A 20445-nucleotide genomic window follows, 5' to 3' on the forward strand; every position below is an offset into this window, starting at 1 on the left:
AATCAGTTCATTCCTTTTCTTCTACCATAATTATTAATACTATCCTTTTTATTACTCAAGATATCCCAGTTTTCAGGGAAAATTACTTGATCCTCCTAATGATAGAGCACCTGATATACGCGAAGTTGTGTCCAAAAACCCAGGGTTCAGAATTTCACTTAACAAAGTCATTGCCCCAGTTTATTTGGATCTTGGTGAGAGGAGAGGGGTAATATACTAATGAATGTCTAATCTAGTGTTAGGTATAAGAAGTGTTGTGGTAAATAGTAAGGTCCACATTGAGACAGAGAATGAGGGAAATATGGGGGAAGTGAAATAAGGGATAAAGGGAGGAAGAAATTAAATAAAATTACTGATGATGAAGAGCTTAGGGAAAACCTAACTGAGGACATATATGAGAAGAAAACTTAATTTTTAAAAAAAAGAAAGAAAGAAAAAAAGATCAAACACAGTGTGGCTAAAGAATTTTTCAGAGAACAACAGAGCAGAGACAAATATACTTCCACTTCCTAGTGATGTCAATATATTTTTTTAAATCTCTCCTATTATTCCAAGAAAGCTTCAAATACAAAAATATACAAAACCTTGAGTATTTTGTAATATTAATACTTAGGATATAACTTTCAATAACATAACTTCTTTTAAGAGCTAACTTAAATAGATTTTACCAAAAAATAAAAATAAAAACAAATGAACATTCTTGCCTCAATACAGATGCCACACTCACCAGAACAGGTTGATTTGTGAAAGAGGTCAATGCTGGTTCCCCCGGTTCCAAGAGCTGTCCTGTGACCCACTCCTGAGATGCAGACAGCCTGTGGCTTGCAGACAAAAGCAATGACTTCTGCCTCTGATTCCCCTTTTATAGAGCGAACGGGTAATCCAGTCTGTGGGTAATTCAGAGACACACCCTATCTCATATCAAAGGGATTTCAGAGATTCCTCAATCTTTACACACTAATGCAAAAATATGGGGTTATTAACACTGTCAGAAAGTATCCAAGGTGAAAAAATGTAATACATCTGTGTATGGGGTGGTATTTGCAGTTTCTATCAACGTGTTAACATTTCCTTTTCTCCCACTATGGACACAGTCAACAAAAATAGGAATGGAAATTCTATATATAAAGCTTTCCAGAAACGGATGTTTTAATAGCAAAAAAAAAAAAAAGAGACTGTTTAAATGTTTATCAATAATAGAATATCCACAATGTTTGTTGACAAGTCTGTAATGTCTATATCACACAGCCATTCTAAAAAACAAAAATTAATGCTTTGTGCATTTACCTTTCAACTAATTCCTGGTAAATTTGATGTGAATTCAACTACCTTACTCTTTCCTTACCCTTTGACCTAAATAGTCTCTTTATTCCCTTTACTTCATTGACTAGCGTTTAACTCTTTTATTAATCCATTTTTTCTCTTGAAACTTGTTAGTCGAAATTATATACACATCATTGTGTAGTTATATTAGTGATTAAATGATGAATCCTTCCCTTAATAATCTAATACAGATAATTACTTTTAGCACCTTTCCCAAATGCTAATACCTTAGAACACTTTCAATACCATTTTAACTTTCCTGAATTTCTATTACTGTTGTCTTGCATTTTAATGCCACAAGTATTTTAATGTCCATGAGATGTATCTAGAATTGCTTTATAAAACAAAATTTATTCATATTTATTTCTAAATGAGCCTTTCCTTTCCTCTTCATTTCTTCCTGCATTCCTGGTTTTCAGTCTGGGATTATTTTCCTGTGGACTTAATAACTCACTCTAGTATTTTGTCTAATGCAATGCTGCTAACAATGAAATGTTTCATTTTACATTTTTTAAGACATCTTTATTTGGGGCAATATTGATGCTGGGTATAGAATTCTGGTTTGTCAGGAGTTTTTTCGGCACTTCAAAAATGGTGCCCTGTGGATATCAAATTTTTATTTATGTTTAGACATCACCAGTTAACCTTTTTTGTGCTTATTTGGTCTCTGTATTCTCTCAAATCTTTTACATTAATGTTGGTTTTTAGACCATAGTGTAGCATATCAATTCTTGTGTATTTACTTGACTCAGGGAATGTTGAGTTAGTTGCATCCGTGGGTTGATGTCTTTCATCAGTTTGAAGCACACTCATGTATTTTCACCTCTGATATCTGTTCCTCCCCCACTTTCTCTCTATTCCCCTTTTAATCACATCCCACTTCTCTTTTAGCTCTGTTCTTAGTTTTCCTATATTGCTCATTCTTGGCTTTTGCTGGCATATTTGCTCTTGAACTATCTTGCAGTTTAGTAATCTGGTCTATCGCTGGAATCAATACCTTCTTAATTACTAAATTCTTTTTTTTTTTTTTTTTTTTAGAAATTCACGTTCTTTTATTTATTTATTTATTTATTTATTTATTTATTTATGACTGTGTTGAGTCTTTGTTTCTGTGCGAGGGCTTTCTCTAGTTGCGGCAAGTGGGGACCACTCTTCATCGCGGTGCGCGGGCCTCTCACCATCGCGGCCTCTCTTGTTGCGGAGCACAGGCTCCAGACGCGCAGGCTCAGTAATTGTGGCTCACGGGCCCAGTTGCTCCGTGGCATGTGGGATCTTCCCAGACCAGGGCTCGAACCCGTGTCCCCTGCATTGGCAGGCAGATTCTCAACCACTGCGCCACCAGGGAAGCCCCTAAATTCTTAATTTTAGTTCTAACAAAAACACTATACCCAGCTTTAAGTTTTGAAAAAGATAAGTTTTGTAATGAGTAGAAAATATATTCCCTTTAATACAATAAAACTCAAATACATAGGGGAAAATTATAACTTAGATCATATTAAGATATATTAGGAATCAGTATTTATCAAAATTCACAAGAAGGACATAGGGGGTGGAAACCCTGTGTGTGGGGAGAGATAAGCATTACATATATCTGGTAATATACATGAAGTCAAATAATGTAAATACAGTAGTTCTGTCAAATGAAACACACGACTGAAAACCCCCTGGAAAAATAGGTCAAACTCTATAATAAGTACTCCATAAAAGAGGATAAACTAATACTCTGTGTGAATGTTCTCTTGCAACTGTAAATCATATGAAATCTCCACAGAGATCAAATAAAACTGGGTCAAATTTAACTTTTAAATTGACATGTGCTGTAAGCATAAAACACTATATTTCAAGGCTCAGAAAGAAGAAAGGGATATAACATATCTTGCTCTTCGTTCTGATGTGGACTACATTTTGAAATGTTAATATATCAGTTTTTTTGGTTAAATATAAATGTTATAAAAACTAGTTTCCTCTGCTTATGTTTATATTCTTTAATGTGGGTTCTATAAAATTTTAAACTACGTAGGTCACTTTGTTATGTTTCTATTGGTGTTGGCTGGATAAAGCCATGTGTGATGGTCAGTATTTTGTGACTGTGCTAAGGGATACCCAGTTAGGTAATTAAGCATTATTTTGGGTGTGTTCTTGAGGGTTTTCTGGAAGAGGTTAGCATTTGATTGGGTAGACTGAGTAAACAGATCCACCCTGTCCAATATGAATATGTTTCACCCAGTTTTCTGAGGGCCCAAATGGAACAAAAAAGGTGAAGGAAGGGTGAATCCATTCACTCTTCCTTAGCTGGGACATCCATCTTTTCCTGACCTGGGAAATCAGATTTCCTAGTTCTCATGACTTCAGACTTAGACTCAATTATACCACCAGCTTTTCTGGTTCTCCAGCTTGGAGATGGCAGTTTCTGGGACTTCTCCACCTCATAACCCTGTGACCCAATCCATGTAATAAATTACCAGATATATACAAAAACTTTTGTTGAACTGATCAATTTTATATTTTAAACAGATGATTGAGACTAGAATCTTATAATTGGATTAGGTGGAGAAAGAATTTGGAATCTTATGCTCTATTTGCCAACTTACTGTAGTGTATCACTGAAAAGATGACATCTTTGCATAAATATAGGTAGCAGATGGATTTTTAAATCTTTGAGAAAGTAAATTTTAGTCTTTGAATAATTTATTACATAAATCTGTCTGGATTTGACCAGACACTGGATGATGACATTTATCTTTCTGTCCTTGTCTCACATCCGCTTCATAATGTCCCCAAATCCTGGTCTCAACGTGTGGTGCCTGTTGTGCTTCAACATCACCTGGGAATCTCTTAGAAATGAAAATTCTCCATTCCCACCCCAGACCTATTTGAGTTGAGGTCCAGTAACCTGAGGTTTAAAAACCCTCTGGACGATTGTGATGCACTCTATACTTTGAGACACATTTCTCCAGGGAGAGAAGAAGGGCAGAATATCCAAATGAGCTAAGAACATTCTCCATGGATGGCAGACTTTGTTCCCATTTTGTTCAAATTTCACATTTTATGTTATTTTTAGAAAGCTCAAAAAAAATGCCCCAACTTCACAGAGGATACAAAAGACCGTGAAACTGAGGCAAAGCAGAAAAACATGGTCTGAGTTCTAGACACCTAGTAAGGCTGATGAGCTGCAGATTCCAGAGGTCAGTTAATGGAATAATTTCCCAGACCAACTTTTGTAGCTTTGATTTTGGAACCTTAACAATGGTCATACTCCAAGGAGGAGTGTTTTCCACTTGGAGAACCTTGACAGGAATCTCATTGCCTTCACTGCTACACTAGATCCAGAGTCAAGGAAATTCATTGACCTGGCTCACAGCATAGAACACAAAATAAACATGTTTACTCAATAAATGTTTACTCAGTAAACATGTGATAAGTGAATAATTGGTGGCTTCTTAATTCACAGAAGCCAGACAGAGAGGTAGCTTCACTAGGTCAGGAAAGCAAAGAATTCCTTTATATTTGCAATGTTTCATTTTTTTAGTATTGTAATGTGAACAGTTAGTATAATATTTTATTAAAATTGCATTCTGAAAATTTTTCAAAAACCTCCAAATCTGAAAGTATAGAAAACTAACTTCTGTGAACCCACCACTTCCTTCAAATATTGTCGACTAATCAACAGTCTGGCCTTGTTTATCCTTACATCCACTTCCCAATAATTAACAAGCTGCTTATTGCTGAGAGCACATCAGCAATATTTCACTGAAATATTTCAGTTTCTCTTCCAGATGAGAACTTTTGGAACACAAGCACAACAACATTATCACACACAAAAATAAAAATAAGTTGTTTCCGTAATCAATCATCTAGTCAGTATACAGAGGTTCTAGTTTTTCAACGTTGTTTCTTGAGTTTACATTTTATCAACATTTGAGTCAGGATTTTATTAAAACCCATATCTTGCAATTGGCTGATCTGTTTCTGAAGTTATTTTTAATGTCTGTAGTTCATAATTCTTGGAGTACAGCTGGGATATCTGTGTGGGTGTGCACCAATGTGTGAATTATTAATTGAAGGAATCAAGGTGTCTTGCAAAGTTTACTGTAGTTTGGGTTTTGGTCCTTGCCACCCATTTACCTTTTTCCTCTGCCATTCACCATCTCATGAAAGTCATTGTTGAAATTAGAGGCTCATGTTCAGTTTGGGGGTTTTAGCTATATACACTCATATGTGGTGTTACAGCCATTCATCAGAAGACAATACAATGTCTTCATTGCAGTTTTTAAATTTTAGGAATTTCTGACAGTTATACACATTTCCTAGTTCCTTGCTGTTCACAAACTGAAACATTCAAAATATATTATCCTATCTCCCTTTTTTATGTAGAATCACTATGTTCTTTTTAATTTATTTTATTGAAGTACAGTTGATTTACAATATTGTGTTAATTCCTGCTGTACAGCAAAGTGGTTCAGTTATACATATATATATATTCTTTTTCATATTCTTTTCCTTATGGTTTATTACAGGATATTGAATATATTCAATAGTTCCCTGTGTTATACAGTAGGACCTTATTGTTTATCCTTTCTCTATATGATAGTTTACATCTGCTAATCTGCAACTCCCAATCTATCCCTCCCCCACCCCCACTTCCCCTCGGCAACCACAAGTCTGCAAGTCTGTTCTCTATGTCTGTGAGTCTGTTTCCGTTTCCCAGATAAGTTCATTTGTGTCATATTTTAGATTCCACATATAAGTGATATCATATGGTATTTGTCTTTCTCTTTCTGACTGACTTCGCTTAGTATGATAATCTCTAGGTCCATCCATGTTGCTCCAAATGGCATTATTTCATTCCTTTTTATGGCTGAGGAGTATTCCATTGTATATATGTACCACATCTTCTTTATCCATTTGTCTGTGAATGGACATTTAGGTTACTTCCATGTCTTGGCTATTGTGAATAGTGCTGCTATGATCACTGGGGTACATGTGTCTTTTTGAATTATAGTTTTGTCCAGATATATGCCCAGGAGTGGGATTGCTGGATGGAATCATTATATTATTTATGCCTTCAAACTTCCATATTGGAAGCACATTAATTGCATAATACATACCCATAAAAATGGCCACAGTGAAAATTGCTGATGATACTAAAGGCTATTTAAACCGTGGAGCAACTGGAGCTCTCATCCATTGCTGGTGGGAGTGCAAAATAGTACAATCACTTGAGATATCGGTGCAGTATTTTCTTTTATACTATTATATCACACAACAATTGGTGCAACTTTCCCACTCAATATAGTTGCTTTTCAGGAATAAAAACTTACATTCATGAACCCTGCAGGTAGAAATGCTTCTTAGAAGCTCAATTTATAATTACCAAAACCTGGATGGTACTCCAACATCCTTCACTGCATGAATGGATAATCAACAGGACCCGTTACTACAGTGGGATACCCCTCAAAAATAAATGCAACATGGTTTTCTTTAAATCTAATTTCAATTTTAACAAGTGTAAATTTACTGTATGTATTAGAAAAGTTATAACATGTAAACAATAATAATATTGGATTGGCCAAAATGCTCATTCTGTTTTTTCCATAAGATGGCTCTAGTAGCACTTGGTTGTCTTTAACTTCATTCGAAACAGTTTTGTTAGATTGTATTGTGAAAGCTGTTATATCAGTGTGCATTCAAAAAAAACTTATCAAAATTGGTGAATTTTTGTGTAGCCATTTTAATATTGAAGATGGAAGAAAAAAGCAATATTTTTGGCATATTATGCTTTAATATTTCAAGAAAGGTAAAAAAGCAACTGAAATTCAAAAAAAAAAGATTTGTGCAGTGTATGGAGAAGGTGCTGTGACTGATCGAACATGTCAAAAGTGGTTTGCAAAGTTTCGTGCTGGAGATTTCTCACTGGATGATGCTCCACGGCTGGGTAGACCGGTTGAAGTTGATAGTGATCAAATCAAGACATTAATTGAGAACAATCAATGTTATACCACGCAGGAGATAGCCGACATACTCAAAATATCCAAATCAAGTGTTGAAAATCATTTGCCCCAGCTTGGTTATGTTCATCACTTTGATGTTTGGGTTCCCCATAAGTTAATCGAAAAAAACCTTCTTGACCGTATTTCCACATGCGATTCTCTACTTAAACATAATGAAAATGTTCCGTTTTAAAAACAAATTGTGCGGGCTTCCCTGGTGGCGCAGTGGTTGAGAATCTGCCTGCTAATGCAGGGGACACGGGTTCGAGCCCTGGTCTGGGAAGATCCCACATGCCACGGAGCAGCTGGGCCCGTGAGCCACAATTGCTGAGCCTGCGCGTCTGGAGCCTGTGCCCCGTGACGGGAGGGGCCGCGATAGAGAAAGGCCCGCGCACCGCGATGAAGAGCGGTCCCCGCACCGCGATGAAGAGTGGCCCCCGCTTGCCGCAACTGGAGAAAGCCCTCGCACGAACCGAAGACCCAACACAGCCAAAAATAAATAAATAAATAAATAAATAAATAAGAAAATCCTTTAAAAAAAAAAAAAAAAAAAAACAAATTGTGACAGGTGATGAAAAGTGGATACTGTACAATAACATGGAATGGAAGAGATCATGGAGCAAGCGAAATGAACCAACCACACCAAAAGCTGGTCTTCATCCAAAGAAGGTGATGTTGTGCATATGGTGGGATTGTAAGGGAGTCTGCTATTATGAGCTCCTTCTGGAAAACCAAATGATTAATTCCAACAAGTACTGCTCCCAAGTAGACCAACTTAAAGCAGCACTTGTCGAAAATCATCCAGAATTAGTCAACAGAAAACGCATAATCTTCCATCAGGATAACGCAAGACCGCATGTTTTTTTGATGACCAGGCAAAAACTGTTACAGCTTGGCTGGGAAGTTCTGATTCATCCACCGTATTCACCAGACATTACACCTTTGGATTTCCATTTATTTCGATCTTTACAAAATTCTCTTACTGGAAAAAATTTCAATTCCCTGGAAGACTGTTAAAGGCACCTGGAACAGTTCTTTGCTCAAAAAGATTAAAAGTTTTGGGAAGATGGAATTATGAAGTTGCCTGAAAATGGCAGAGGGTAGTGGAACAAAAAGGTGAATACATTGTTCAATAAAGTCCTTGGTGAAAACGAAAAATGTGTCTTTTATTTTTACTTAAAAACCAAAGTCACTTTTTGGTCAACCCAATGGTAATAATAAAATCCCGAGTATCTGTATCCGTGAAATAAAGTATATTTTGTATCAAAAAAATTTACTAGGGACAAAAAAGCACATTACCTGATGATAAAAAGTCAATCCACCAAGAACATAGTGATTACAACAGAGAATCAAAATATTGGGTTGGCCAAAAAGTTCCTTCGAGTTTCTGTAAGCTCTTATGGAAAAACCCGAACGAACGGCCAACCCAATACATGAAACAAAAAAATGATATATCATGATATTGTGCATCTTAAAAAGAAAAGAAACCACATCGTACAATCTAAGTAATATAATTTTAATTTGTCAATCCTACCTTAATAAAGCTGGAAAAAAAGAGTGAGACACATCAAAACATAACATGGTTTCCTTGATATATTGTTCATAGCTATGAGACAAAGCAAGTATTTAAAATGGTAAAATCTATGTTGTGAGTATGCAGGTGTTCACCTAAAATTCTTTGAGGTTTTCTGTACTTTTGAAAATATTCACGATAAAATCAAAATCTAAAAAAATAACTGACATAACTGAAAGTAAAAATAGAGTAATCCAAAATTATAACTGGCGACTTCAGTACCCCCCCTCAGGAAGTGACAGTGTTACTCAACAAAAAGTCAGCAAGAATATAGAAAAACTGAGCAACTATCAAACATCAGTTTCATGTTGACATTTATAGAACACTGGGTTGAAATTTATAGTACACTCCATTCAACAACATCAGAATACATGTTACTGTCAAGCCCCCATAAAACATCCACCAAAATAGAACATATTCTGGGCCATTAAAAAAAACACTCAAGAAATATAAAAGAATTGAAATCATACAGAGGATGTTCACTGACCACGATGGAACCAATTTCAAAGCAATAACATAAAAATGACTAGAAAATCTCTAAATAATTGGAAATTATTCAACACACTTATAAATAACCTATGGTAAAAATTGAAACCCTCAAAAAAAATTTTTAAATAGACAAAAGTAATGAACATGAAAATACAGCACTTCAAAGTTTGTAGAATGGAAATAAAATAGTGCCGAGAGGGAAACTTATTGCACTATATGCTTATGTTAGAAGAGAAGAAATGTCTGAAATCAATAATCTGAGCTCCGCCTCAGGAAATTTTAAAAAGAAGAGAAGAGTAAATTTGGAGGATTGGAAGGAAGGTAATCATAAAAATAATGACAAATCAATGAATTCTAAACAAATACAACAGGGACTTCCCTGGTGGCACAACGGATAAAGACTCTGTGCTCCCAATGCAGGGAGCCTGGGTTCAATCCCTGGTCAGGGAACTAGATCCCACATGCATGCCACAACTAAGAGTTTGCATGCCACAACTGGGGAGTCCATGTGCGGCAACTAAGGAGGCTTGGAGCTGCAACTAAGGAGCCCACCTGCCGCAGCTAAGACCCAGCAACCAAATAAATAAATATTTTTTAAATAAATTAACAAATACAATAGAGAAAAGGAAACATTATGATGAAGTAATATGGCAGGAAATAAAATCCCTGATTAAGTAGAGATGTACCATCTTTATCAATGGTTACAGTATTGGAAATAGCTGATTTTCACCCAAAGTATTCGATTTAATGTAATATAGTTAAAACCATAATGTAATTTTTAGAAAGTAAAGATGTAGATTCTCAAATTCACAAGGAAGGGAATTTTTCAAGGAGAACTAAGACATTTTGGGTGGGGGAACATGAGAGAGAATATGGAAAATAGTAATATACCAAAATAATCTCCAGAGTTCATTATCAGAGGAAAAAACCAAAATATTGAATAAGAATACAGAGGCTCTAGAATCAATCCCTTGTTAGTATAGAGGCTTACTATTTGATAAAGTTGCCATTTCGTTTAGAATCTGCCTGCTTTGCATACCCTGTGAAACTGCACACAACATGTGATACCATAAAAAAGATAAACCCTGTGGCTGTAAAATGCCTTAATCCCTGCTGTCCTTTAGAGCTCTGTAAGACAGAGATCCCCACGAGGCTGCTGACTGACATCAACTAGACATGTAAGTTTCTTCACTGACCACCTCCCCTCTCTCTAGTGACAGTTCCCTTGCCCTTCTACCCTTCTGAGTAGTGATTTCCGTGCCATAACCTCTTCAAAATGTCATGCTCCCAGGTACCTCCCCTGCATACATACTGGTCCAAGTGTTGCCTAGTAAAGCTTGTGTGTGCTACTGCCACCTTGTGTGTGGTCATATCTTTTTTCTTGCTCAACCCTGAAATCTTTCAAAACCTTTATGCTGGGTTGGATTGGCATGGGAACATATGAGAAATAGGTAGTCAGGAAGAACAACTAGTCTTGGCTTGAGCCCATTTCTTCCTCCTACCAGGGCAACTTTGAGGACACTCCTGGACATGTTTATCCTTCAATGCCTCATTTGAGAACTTGCCTGAGGAGCAATTTGCCCACTAACATTTTTTTCCAATTTACCCAATTTTCTCATTTAATAAGACTTACTTTATGAATAATTCCTTTCAAGTATAGTTTTATTCAAGAGTATATTTAAAGCAAGCAAAGCCAGATTCTGTTCTGGCGTCATTAAGAGTCAATGTCATAATAAAAAACAGGGGGGAGGGAGGTGAGGTTCTGAGTAGGACTAAATCAAAAGACACTAAAAAGTCAATAACCTAATTGATATAGGAAGATGGATTGAATCCTAGTTTGAAAAAAGCCACCTACAAAAAGGAAATATTTGAAGACAGTTGGAATACCGTTAAGTCCCCTACACACGAACCTTGAAGTTGCGAACTTTCAAAGATGCGAACATGGGTTTGCATGTCCAATCATGTAAGTTAGTTCACGTGTCTGGCGTACATTGTCATGTGCATGTATCCTCTACAAGTGGTTGTGCTTTTGTGTACTTTACTGTACAGTACCGTATACAGTACAGTAGCACAGCATCTTTATTTCAAGCCCAGGATGTCTGGAAGCAAGCATAAAAGCAGCGGTGATGTAGCTGGTACAGTGAAGAAGCACCAAGGGATAACAATGGGAAAAAAAGTGAAAATAATTGAGAGAGTGGAGGCAAAAAGATGTTTTTTATGTATTATTTGTGTGAAAAGTATTGTAAATCTATTACAGTACAGTACTATATAGCCAATTGTGTTAGTTGGGTACCTAGGCTAACTTTGTTGGACTTATCAACAAATTGGACTCCCCAGTAGCTTTAAGGGAAGTGTTTTATAGATAAAGTGAGGAAGAGGGTCACGCTGCACAATTCTCTGATTGGTGGATGGTGAGGTAACAGGGTGGTATTTCAGGAGTTAACAGCATCAACTTTCTGGTTCCAGCCACTCTGGGGTCCATGTGTTTGTGGTCAGCATGCAGTTAACTTCTTCCACCTGGTGGGAGTTTTATTATCAGAAAAACAACTCAAAGATATGGCTCAGATTATTATATATACCCTTGAGGAGGAACTCAGGTCCTTGACTTTGTTTTCTGGCTAAACTATTATTATTTTGTCTTGCTTGACCATTTTCCTTTGTTTCAGCATTCTCCCCCTTCTCTTATTAAATTTGCTCTTTGGAACTCCGGGAAGGTCTAGGAGGCTAAAGATTTTCTACAATATAAACATCAGGTGGGGGATACAGGGGTCTGTCCCCTGTAAAGTCCCCACAGGCTCTGCTTGGCTTGATACGGACTGAATATTAGATGATACCAAAATAGTCTCAACTTTTGAAGCGTGGTATTGGTATTATGGTTACACAGGACAATGTCCTGATTCTGGGTGATTCATGCTGAAATATTTAATGGTGAAGTGTCATGATATTTTCAACTTTCAAATGGTTCAGAAAAAAATTATATCTACATCTACATGCAGTCAGTTCTGCTATAATGCTTGTTTGAAAACATGATATTTTTCTGGGTATTGATAAATTTGGAAACAATTTGAACATAATGTAAATTTCATGTTTGCTTATGTGCAATTTGACCTGCAAGGCACACAAGAGAAACTGGAGTTAACTGCAGAAAACTGTACCCAGGTGCACCTAGCTGCTCAGAAATACACAGAACACATGCTCACAGCTCAAGACACCGCCAGCTCATTCAGTGCCTCTCAGGTGTTATGAGGGATCCCTATATCCATCTGGGTTCTGACTTCCTGTGTGATTTTAGGTAACTCTCCTTCCACCTCTTCATTATAATTCACAAGTGTCAATCCTTCTGATGATCACTTCTACAAGCAAAGGACAGGCCTCTTTCAAGGTAAAGTGCTCTGTTTCTTGTAGTGCTTTTGTATTTCTTAACCATTCAATATATGTAAAATGCTGTTTTATTAGATTCCTTTTTTTTTTTTAATGTCAGTGACAAGTTTTGAGTGTTGAACCCCACCCAATCCCATTTTTCCCATAAGCTCTGTGGCTTTCACTGTGTGATTATGCATAATATTGGTTAGGAACACCTATGAAAAAGTCTTGTTTAAAAGCAAACTTCCCTGGAGGGGGCAAGTTCCAGCCCACTGGCTGAAACTCATTATGTTCAACCACGTGACCTTCTGCCCTGTTGTCACTCAGGGAAAGGGGGTGGGTTCTCATGAATTTTCCAATCAGGGGCGCAGCACGGGAAGGTGGGTGGGGTAACACTTAGCCAACCATTTAGAGGCTCTTGTAGGTGCTCAGCGTCGCGTTTCATCTGCTCTCCCGGTTCCCAGGTGTCTCTCTGCAGCGTATATGATGCAGAGGCGGCAGGAGTGGAAGGGAGGACCCCAGGGGGACCCCAGAAGCCAGCAAATGGTGAGTTGAGGGGCCAGGTGTCCCAGACAGGGAGGAGGGGTTGAGTCGGAACCTGACACAGTGGGACCCGGACCCTGCTGCGGTCAACTCCGGAGTCTGCAGACCCAAGTCCGCCCGGGGCTCAGCTCAGACCTAAGCCCCCTCCAGCTCTCAGCGCGGGGGCTGGGCCAGCAGCCGAGACTTCGGGCGTCCTGTCCCATCACTGTGCGTGGTGACTTTGGCCGCGGAGCCTCTCTGGGCAGCTCTGCGCCCGCAACCCGTCTCTCCTCAGATTGTGCATTGACCTCGGGTAGAGTCTTCAGACTCTGTGTCTGGTCTTTAAGTGTGGGTGGAGCTTTAGTCTGTGGGGACCCCAGTGCCACCTTTCTCCCCAAGAGGACCCGTTTTCTCCGGAGTTTTCCAAATGTTTGGGGAAACAGAGTCTCAAATCCACGAACCTGTCGCCCCAGCCTAGCTCTTCCTAGGGCTGGCATTAAATCCATAAATTCCAGGTCCCTCCCCGCCTTCCCAAAGCCAACTGCGTCTCTAATTCACAGCATCATTATCAACTATTTGTCCTCCGTGGTGCATGTCAAACAGACGCGGTATTTCTTTTTCCAGGGAGGAAAATTTATGCGTTCATTTATTTAATAATAAAATCAATAGTATTATTAATGGAAATAAAAAGTATTTAATGCTCACCATATATCAGGGACTGTGCAAACACCTTACCCAGATCTCATTTAATCCTAACACCTAATAAATATTAAGCTCACTTTTTAGAAGCAAACATTGAAGGATCCAATAAGTTAAATCCTTACACAAGGTCCCACAGATACTCTTTGGCAGAGGGGGATGCAGAATTTTGTCATTTTCCCACAGCCAATGAATGGCTCATGTTTAAAGGTGTAATTTTTGGTTTGTGGATACTTTACCATGAGAGGAAAGCAGAGAATAACCACCTGTAACTAGGCTGTGTGAAATCCTTGGGTGTCTCCCCCCAGAGTCTTTCCTGGGCACAGACATCCTGTATCCTATGGGAAGCCCATGGGTGTAGCTACCCCTTGAGAAATGTTCCTGCTCCTCCATGGGTTTGTCACCCTAAAAAGTTTTATTCACTTTTTAGTCACCGTTTTACAGTAACTGTAAACTAAAGAAAGAGGTGAATTTCAGAAAAGTAAAATGTAACATTAGTACATGGCCTGTGTTAAAAGTTGTATCCCTTTTTTCCTGCCCTTAGTGGGTGTTTCTGAAGTCTATTGCTTACTTTTGGGTGCTTTCGAATGTATCAATAATTCCAGGGCTTAGGCTTGCAGAGCAGAAGTGCTCAAGTATGATTGTTTACAAAACAGTTTCTTGCCATGGAAATAATAGCCAGCATCATTATTTTCTGGAATCAATAGATACTTGTGGCTTTTCTTGTTGAGCTAGCAGAATGCCTTACAATCTTCTTTTTTTTTTTTTTTTTCCTTCTTCATTTTCCACGAAGTGTTGTGTTGCTGTCTTTGCATTTGAAGAAACAGTCACCTCCTCCAGTTTTTACTGACTGGCTTTGGGAGAGAAACACCTCTACCATTAAACCCAGACAGGATATTCTGAGCTTCTCTCAGGCTTTTTCTGTGGATACCCACTTCATGCCTCTTGTTCCCTCTTTTGGACAGAATTCTTAAGATTCTATGCCTTTCCTTGATCCCTCACATCCAGGCTGGATGCTGTGTTTACTTCCCCTGAAATGCTCACGTTTGTATGTCTTCCCAATCCCACCTAGTCAAGCCGTCTACATGTGTGTGCTTATGAGCTACATGTGTGTGCTTACTGTGCAGTCTTGCGCTCCTCATCTGGGGGTCACGTGAGGAGCCAGACATAGGGTGTGGGTTGATGTATATGGAGCACTGGGTGTGCCCATGGCCAGTTGGAAGTGTCTGCAGGCAGACTATCCCAAGCAGCTGGTGTGCAAGGCTCCTGATGGATTCAGCGAGCAATTAGTAGGGTCTGCAGCCCTTTTTTGGATTTCCAAGCCCTGGTTGGTGTGAGTCCTCATGACTTCCTGGTACCAGCCTTCCAGCCACTCATCCATGCTGACCCCCTTGGTATTCTTTTTTCTTTTTAATTAAGTAATTAATTTTTGGCTGCGTTGGGTCTTCGTTGCTGCGCGTGGGCTTTCTCTAGTTGCGGCGAGCGGGGGCTACTCTTCATTGCGGTGCGTGAGCTTCTCATTGCGGTGGCTTCTCTTGTTGCAGAGCAGGGGCTCTAGGGCACGTGGACTTCAGTAGTTGTGGCGCACGGGCTCTAGAGCGCAGGCTCAGTAGTTGTGGCGCACGGGCTTACTTGCTCCACGGCATGTGGGATCTTCCCCGACCAGGGCTCGAATTCATGTCCCCTGCATTGGCAGGTGGATTCTTAACCACTGTGCCACCAGGGAAGCCCAGTTTTGTGTTTTTTTTTTTAATCCACTGTGACAGGTTTTATTTTGTTTCACTTATTTTATTTAGACCACTGATGTTTAAAGTGATTATTGATATAGCTGGATTAATATCTACCATATTTTTAACATTTTTTATTTGTTGCCCTTGTTCTTTGTTTCTTTTTTGTCTTCCACTTTTCTTCTGTCTTCTCTACCTTTTAGGGGACATTTTACTTGATTCCATTTTTTCTCTTCTATTAGCATATCATTATAACTTTTACATTTTTAGTCATTGCCCTTGAGTTTGTAGTATACATTTACAACTAACCCAACTCCTCTCTGAAGTAATACCATAGCATTTCACTGGATGTGCAAATTCTCTCCTTTGCCCCTTGTAACATTTCTGTCATTCATTTCACTCATCCCAAAGCTATAATTACTGAATATGTTGCTGCTGCTATTATTTTCAACAAAATGTTATGTCAGATTAATTAAGAATAACAAAAACAAATGATTTAATTATTACCTTCATTTGTTCCTTCTCTAACACTTAACCTTTATCATTTACCTTCTTCCTGATGAATTTCTTTTAACTTTTTTTGCAAAGCAGGGGTATTGGTGACAAATTCCCTCAATTTTTTTGGAAGTCTTTATTTCTCCCTCACTTGAAAGATAATTTTGCTTGACACAAAATTCTAGTTGGGTGGTTTCTCTTTCAACACACTGTGTTTCACAAAACTCTCTTCCTGCTTGCATGGTTTCTGAAAAGAGAAGTCCAATTTACTTCTTATCCTTGTTTCTCTGTAACTAAGGTTTTTTTTCCCTGACTTCTTTCAAGATTTTTTTTGTTTTTGGTTTTTCTTGAGTTTGAGTATATATTTCTAAGTGTGCATTTTTAGGGTTTTTATCCTGTTTGGTGACCTCTGAGCTGCCTAGATCTGTATTTTGGTATCCATTATTAATCTGGGGGAAAATCTCACTCATTATTATTTTACGTATCCTGTTTATTTCTTCTCCTTCATGTATTCCCATTTTGTATATGTTACACCTTTTTAAATTGTCCCAAAGCTCTTGGATTTCTGTTCTGTCTTTTTACCCTTTTCTTATCTTTGCATTTCAGTTCAGAAGGTTCTAGTGACGGCTCCTCAAGGTTGCCGATTCTTTTTTCTCACACATTTCCACTGTAATGATAAGGTTCCCCCCAAAAGGAATTCTTTATTTTTGTTCTGTTCTTTTGTTTTTTTTTAATTTCTTTGATTTCCCTTTGGTTCTTTTTTAGAGTTTCCAGCTCTGCACATGTTACCTGTCTGTTCTTGCAGGTCATCCATTATTTCCATTAGAGCACTTAGCATATGAATCATGGTTGCTTTAAATGACTGGTCTGATAATTCCAGCATATCTGCTACATCTGAATCAGGTTCTTTTGCTTGTCCTAATCCTGGAGATGTGTTCGGTTTTTTTTTTTTTTCTCTCTTTTTTTTCCCCCTCTTTTTTTTGTTATTTTTTTAGGAGATGTGTTTTTTAAGTCTTTTATTTTGCCTTTTAATTTTTTGTTGAATACCAGACCTGACATACTGTGAAAAGGAACTGAGGTTTTTAGGCCTGTAGTATGAGATTTTAGGTTTATCTGACTAGGGTTTGGACTTGTTTATTATTTGCTGTGGCTGTCAGAGGCTAAAATATCTTCAGGTGTCCTTGCTTTTGTCTCCCATGTCATCTTTAGGAGTACTATAGAGACTTGTAAATAAGTTCTGAAATATACAGTTCTGTCAGTGTCTTATACTGTTATTAGGTGTCTTCTTGATGTGGTGGTACGTTGAGGGTGGAAAGGAAATGTTTTTTAGTCCCATGATTGGGTCTCAGTATGTGACCATGGACTGTGGCCCTTCTGTGATATAAGAAAGATATTTGGTCTTTGTTCATGGTTCTTAGCAAAGACCTCCTAAAGCCCTTGGAATTTCCCATGTGATAAGGGTGATAGTAGCATCTTATGTTCTAATGAGGCAACTGTTTCCAGACCCATAGATGATTTCATGATGGGGGATGGTTACCAGGAAGAACAAGCTATGATTAGAGGCTTAGAACTTTCAGCTCAGCCCACCCTCAAGCCCCCAATGTTGAAAACTCCATCAAAACCCCTAAACCTCGGGATTCAGAGATTTGGTGAACACATCACTGTGCTGGGAGGCTGTCATGCCAGGAGAGGGCATGGAACCTTCCTACCCCTGTTCCCCTACTTTGCCCTGTGCACCCTTTCCATTTGGCTGTTCCTGACTTGTATCTTTTAAAATAAACTGATAATAATAAGTAAAGCATTTTTCTTAGTTCTAATAGTCATTCTATCAAATTAACAAACATGAGGGGTTATAGGGAACTTCCGAATTTGTAGTCAGCCATCCAGAAATGTGTGTGGCCTGGGCCTTGCATTTGCAGCTGACATCTGACATGGGGGCAGTCTTGTGGTGTTGCAGGAAGGGGGACCCCCTCCTGGGCCTGAGAATGGGCTCCTGTCTAACACTCAGAAATGAATTGTCCAAGGAGACACACATGCTGACAAAGCAAGAGATTTCACTGGGAAGGGGCGCCCAGGTGGAGAGCAGCAGGGTAAGGGAACCCAGAAGAACTGCTCTTCCACATGGCTCAAAATCTCACGTTTTATAGTAATGGGGTTCGTTCCTGGGTTGTCTCTGGCCGATCATTCTGACTCAGGGTCCTTCCTGGTGGCACGCCCATCACTCGGCCAAGATGGATTCCAGTGAGAAGGATTCTGGGAGGTTGGTAAGATATACGGACTGGCATCTCTTCTCTCCTTTTGACCTTTCCCGAATTCTTACGGTTGGTGGTAGCTGTTAGTTCTGCATTCCTTACCAGAACCTCCTGTTGTAAGATAACTCATTGCAAGTGGTTACTATCGTGTCTGGCCAGGGTGGGCAGTTTCGGTTAGAGGTTCCCCCAACAACAGGACTGGGCCCTTCAACTGTGGAATTTGATGTTAACTTTGGTTAGTGGTAGAATTGAGTTGTAAGACACCCAGTTGGAATTGGAGAGCTGGTGAAGTGGTTTCAGAAAACACACCACGTGTTTGCTGTTGGGGTTTAAACAAAACAAAACTCTCAACCTCACAAGTCTTTCTGAGGTCTCTCTCTCCCTCAACTTAGGTCAGGCAGAAAGGCTAGAGGGGACTCAAGTTAGCAATTTCCCCTGTTGCCAAAAAAACCTTGGCTCTCTGTGCACTGATGCTGAACAGAAATATGGAGACAGAGTTTTTGGAGGAAACGAAAGATAGCTTTTAATTCTTTGCCAGGCAAAGGGGAAAACACAGCAGGCTAGCGCCTCAAGAACTGTGCCCTCACTTCCCGAGGAATCAGAGGAGATCTTATAGGTGGGGCTCGAAGTCCGGGGGTGTATGATAAGGATCGAAGTCATGAAGGTCTTGCATTTTTCTTCTTGCATTATTTCAAAACAGTCACAGCTGGCGTCAGGCGGCCCCGCCGGTAACTGGGCCTGTTTGTCTCTGGTTTATTGGCCTGTGACCTTCTTTCTGAAACGCAAAAAGCGACAAGGGGTGACTTACAAGGGAGTGCAGGGAGCTTAAACACCAGGTGCAGGATGTAATTTACATCACACAGAGTTAGGCGGTGATAGGTGCAGGATGTAATTCACATAGTGAATTTGCTCCACTTGACAAACACCAGCTGTCTGGCCCGGGGGCCCATCTATCTCCTACTTCACCCTCCCCCCATGTCAGTTAGGCACTGGTAAAACAGAATCTTTTGAGGACAGGCATTGTTAAGAGCAGAATATTGTGGGCATATTTCAAAATTGTTATTTTACTGTCTCTCCAATTTTGGAGACAACAGTCGGCCCTGTGATTAATGGTTTGATAGATCCGAGTCATTAATTTTAAGTTTGTTTGCTTTTTTCTGGTGAGGATTATAGGAATGTCACCTTCTAAGCTCTTTACATGCCAGATGAGAATCTAGAAGTCTGACTCCATTTTTTTATGTTTGACTGCTGACAACTTTTAAAGCCTCATCCTTCCTTCTCCTGGTGCCCCACATCTGTAGAAGATGACAAGAAGCCCTGGGTGCTTACTTCTTTGGTGCTGGTAAGAGATTAAATCCTTGGTAGCCCCTGCCTTTAGGTGCAAAATCTCATGCTAGCCCACCTCCTGATCTCAATGAAAACAAACAAACAAACAAAAAAAACCCTCAGGCCAAAATTTGCAGCAACATGGATGGACCTAGAGATTCTCATACTGAGTGAAGTAAGTCAGACAGAGAAAGACAAATATCATATTATATCGCTTATATGTGGAATCTTAAAAAATGGCACAAGTGAACTTATTTACAAAACAGAAATAGAGTCACAGATGTGAAAAACAAACATGGTTACTGGAGGGAAAGTGGGGTGGGGAAGGTTAAACTGGGAGATTGGGATTGACATATACACACTAACATATATAAAATAGAAGGACTTCCCTGGTGGTCCAGTGGTTAAGACTCTCCACTTCCAATGCAGGAGGCACAGGTTCAATCCCTGGTCCGGGAACTAAGATCCCATGTGCTGCATGGTGTGGCCAAAAAATTTTTTTTAATTAAAATAAATAAAATAGATAACTAATAGGGACCTACTGTATAGCACAGGGAACCCTACTCAGTACTCTGTAATGACCTATATGGGAAAAGAATCTAAAAAAGAGTGGATATATGTTTATGTATAATTGATTCACTGTGCTGCACAGCAGAAGCTAACACAACATTGTAAATCAACTATAC

Source organism: Balaenoptera acutorostrata, chromosome 2 (genome assembly GCF_949987535.1).
Source record: "Balaenoptera acutorostrata chromosome 2, mBalAcu1.1, whole genome shotgun sequence".
Lineage (NCBI taxonomy): Eukaryota > Metazoa > Chordata > Mammalia > Artiodactyla > Balaenopteridae > Balaenoptera > Balaenoptera acutorostrata.